The following is a 4,016-nucleotide window of genomic DNA, read 5'->3' on the forward strand; positions in this document are numbered from 1 at the left end:
TACCCTCCCTGTTTCGCCACTCACACCACTGGTCCTGTAGGGATCATCCGCCCTGGATTCCCTGTATTTGTGTGGATTGTTTTAAGAGCTGTAAGATCCCCAATAAAACTATTTGTATATTAAAAAAACATTGTTACAAAGGTCCTAAAGTACTAGAATCTTTTTAATGAAACGGAAACTATAGAAACAAAAGAAGCCTCAAAACCTTTGACTTGTCCTAGTGCTCATAGGCAGTCTGCTGACTTCCCGCTTCTCTACCTCTGTCTTCCTGTCCCCCTCTCACTCCCATTTCCCTCCCTCTCCCTTCCTTCCCACTGTAATGTTCTTTTCACCACCAAGGGCCTTGTAGCATAAAAGTCAAGATGAAAAAAATGTTTAGTTTAAATGCAAAAGAGAACAAATTTGTAATTTATTTTTTAATATATAAATGCGGATTCTTTTGCTTCTTAATCCTAAAAAATTGTTTATTGCAGGAAGGTTGTATTGTATTGCTCTTTTAAATATACATTTCAAGAACTTGATATGACAGAATAGTAACACTATTTAAAGGAGCATAATATTTTGTGTAATATCTTCATGAGCCATATGAAGTGTTTAATAAAGAAAATTATCCTTAGTGTTCTCTAATGATCATCTTTATTCATCATATTGAACCAGTTGTAAAGATATGTAAACTTTATATCTAAAGATATGTAAAATTTATATCTAAATCATCCATTCCATTAACATTATCCTAATTCAGGACTTCATTCCTCTCATCTATTCACAAAACCAAGTGTCCAAATATATTTCTGTATTTTATAATCTGATGACAGAACAGTCACAAATTAAAAGTGAAGCAACTTCACTCAACCTTTATTACTGTCTTTTTGAAATTCAACCAGGACACAGTCATTGACTCTAGATCGTGTGAATTTCTATTTGGAACTCACTTATCATAGCACCCTTTAATAGACTTCCCACACACATTAAAGAAGTGGAGGCTCTTGTCTTGGCCTTGCAGATTCCAGCTGCTATCTCTTAAAGAACTTGTCAGATTTATTTTGAAACCTAACTAATTCCCCCTCCAATATACTTTTTATGAGGTAAAGAAATGAAAGTATTTTGATTGGTTATTGTACTCCAGAGCTTCACTCTGCTGTGAAGGATGCAATAAGGCTGGTCTCAACATTTCCGTTTTTGCAATAAAACAGAGAAACCCCGAGACAGAACCGACCTGGAACCCCTGGGATGGATGCCCTAGTCCATCCTAGTTCTAGAATATTCCAGAGAATGGATTTTCATTCAAGGAGTGTAAAATAATGTCTTTACAAAGGTGCTATTGACTACTTAGCTCTCTCAGGACATACCTACTGTAAGCAACAATTTGTCAAATAGATTCCAATGTAAAGAATCTGAGTAATTGAGATGAACTTTCAAGGTCTCTCTTTGAACAAAAAATACTGTAATATAGCTTATCATATAATAAGGATTTGATTTCTCTACACATACAATTGCACAGATTGTAAAGGGATCTAATAGATAGAATATATTACTAAAATGGACTTTATATGTAGCAACATTATTCATTCTGGAAGGCAGTTAATATTTTTAACAATATTAGAAAGTAATATGAGACCCGAATCATTCTGGATCAATCACATATGCTGGATTTAGGACATGTAACTTAAAACAAGGTGATATAAAATATGCTGTAGTGTTTAACTTTGACCAGACTCCAGAGTCTTACACTATAGTTTCTCTTAGTAACCTTCATCTCTTTTTAAAAAGCACACATCTAAACTTCATTCATAGAATGAATTTAGAATACCTGGCATTTCTAGCTCAGCTGATTAAATTATGCCCAATTATTTAAAAAGTCCTTTGGGAAAATAACCAATAACTTAGACACGCTAACTGAAACATAAGAAATATCATTTTGAGCTTTCAGTATTTCGCTTCAAGTGTGGATGAAGTTTCAGATAATTACATTCCTACTTTCTGTGAGCTATAACACACACATAGTCTTGAAAGAGCTGGCTCCATGAATTCATTTAATCTTTGTGGGACTGATAGCACCCAGTTCACATGTTTAAGATTATAATAAAATGCAATTCTCTGACAGCACAGGTACATTTTACATCCAGCCTGTGGATACATTTTATATTCTGTATTTTGGAAAGACTGACATGCCTACTACCATTCCTCTCAAATTGAAAGACAAACATAGGCATCTTCAAGTAGAATCAAAAGCTACTATTATGAAAAGTTTAGCTGCTTGCTTAATATCTTTAAATGTCGCAGTAGTAATTAGAATTTTAAGATACACCTTACAGATCTTTGCAAGTCTCGGTCCGTTTGAAGATCCCCAAAGCAGGGAAATTTCAGATGAGCATGTCTTCGCTGGGAGAGGGGAAGTTGGCCTCGCCTGTTCCTGACGGACTCCTTGGTCCGTGGTCACTGTGAGGTGACTGTGGCCTCAGATTGCCATCTGTCCTCTTACTCCACTCAACTATATTTGGTAACTGAACTCATGTTCCAGCAGACTGCCTCCATCAGGAATTCCAACAGCAGACTGGGAAGCAGAACCATGTCTGATCTCTGGAGAAACTGAAGGCACTTAGCATAGAATGGAACTCTATTTATGGATCTAATAAACATAGGATTTACACACATTCCTTTCTACTCAGACTGTATGGCTGAGAATCACCACCTGCCTCTTTAACATGTCTCTACTCAATTAATCTAGAGAATTTGATTTCCAAATAGAAACAGTGATATTCCTAAGGAATATTTCCACACTGTAATCTTCCTTTCTATTTAACTTTTAGTCATGTGGAAGTTTATCCTCAAATAGTAAATCCACTATTTAAAACTTTAGCCACTTGTCAAATTGAGTTGGGAGTCCCACCGCACTCATACTTTTATATACTATTATATGACTATGGCATGTGTTAAAGACTCAATCCATAGAATTAAACAGTCAGGAACATAAAGGAAGTGGCTTTTAAATGTGCTACTTTACTGAGTTCTTAATTCAAAACCCAGCATATCATAAACGTCCAATAAATGTTGAAGTAATAAATATATATTTAGTGAATAAATCTAATTAGCATATTTTATAGGAAACTATATAAACTTTAAATTGGGGACATGCAAATATTCAATTTACCAAGTGAAAACTAGAAGTCTGAGTAAATATCTGCCTTTACCTAGGATAGCCTGTTTCTCCATGTCAATTAACTTCATCTTTTTATACTAATTAATCTCAAATTCACTGTAAATATTTCATGTGATTCTGAATATTTATATATATTATTAAGTCTAATGTGGCCAGAGATTTCTTTAGGTTAGTAATCGGTCTGAGGCCATGAACTAAGATTGCCATAACAAAGACACATCCTTTAGAGCAAAATGCTTGTTCTAGACACGTAAGAACCTTCCTACAGTTATAAATATGTTAACAACCATTTTATTATGTACTCTGGAGCATTTTTTATAACCTAGTCTAATATTTTGAGCCTTCAAAGAATAACACGAACAGAATGCGTTTCTGTTCCAAAGTCAGTTAATAGAGCCAAATGTGAGGGGGAAATATAATCACACACAAACTCTCAGGTAAGTTAACTTGAAGTTGACTTACTGAATCTTCCCTTGTCTGAATAATGACTTGCCATCCCATTTGATCTGTGGTTTTCATTCAAAAGCTTTTTCTTTTGAAACGGAGGGTGGAAACGTTATGGCTGTCTGACCTTTGTAGTAAAATAGAGATCGCCATTTTCTGAACAAGATGGCTCCTTTAAGAATTCATGAGAGTGTATACTTTTGGAGACTTTTGCTTGGCCATTCTAGCCTTTCACTCAATCATACAATCAATATTTTGAAATTCTTGCTTTTGATGAGCGTGGCCTCGGCATTGGCCCACTTGTTTATATGTTCCTTACAAGTCTTACAAGATAAGAATACTCCTCCAAGAAGAGAGAGAGAGAGAGAGAGAGAGAGAGAAGAGACAAGAAACCGACAGATTCTTGAAGAAT

The 4,016-nt window shown here is 35.1% G+C and overlaps 1 protein-coding gene across 1 annotated transcript in view; it reads right to left on the minus strand.

Annotated features, from left to right (window-relative positions):
• The window catches only part of LOC115867985 (palladin-like), a 537,783-nt gene extending 535,354 nt beyond the window's left edge, over positions 1–2,429 (minus strand). The window contains exon 1 of the mRNA XM_045286063.1: positions 2,314–2,429. The gene's annotated coding sequence lies outside the window, so the exon portion shown is untranslated. The remainder of the gene's footprint in view (positions 1–2,313) is intronic.
• Positions 2,430–4,016: the final 1,587 nt, after the last annotated feature.

Source organism: Echinops telfairi, unplaced genomic scaffold (genome assembly GCF_000313985.2).
Source record: "Echinops telfairi isolate 266 unplaced genomic scaffold, ASM31398v2 ScPeMD7_5;HRSCAF=22, whole genome shotgun sequence".
NCBI lineage: Eukaryota > Metazoa > Chordata > Mammalia > Afrosoricida > Tenrecidae > Echinops > Echinops telfairi.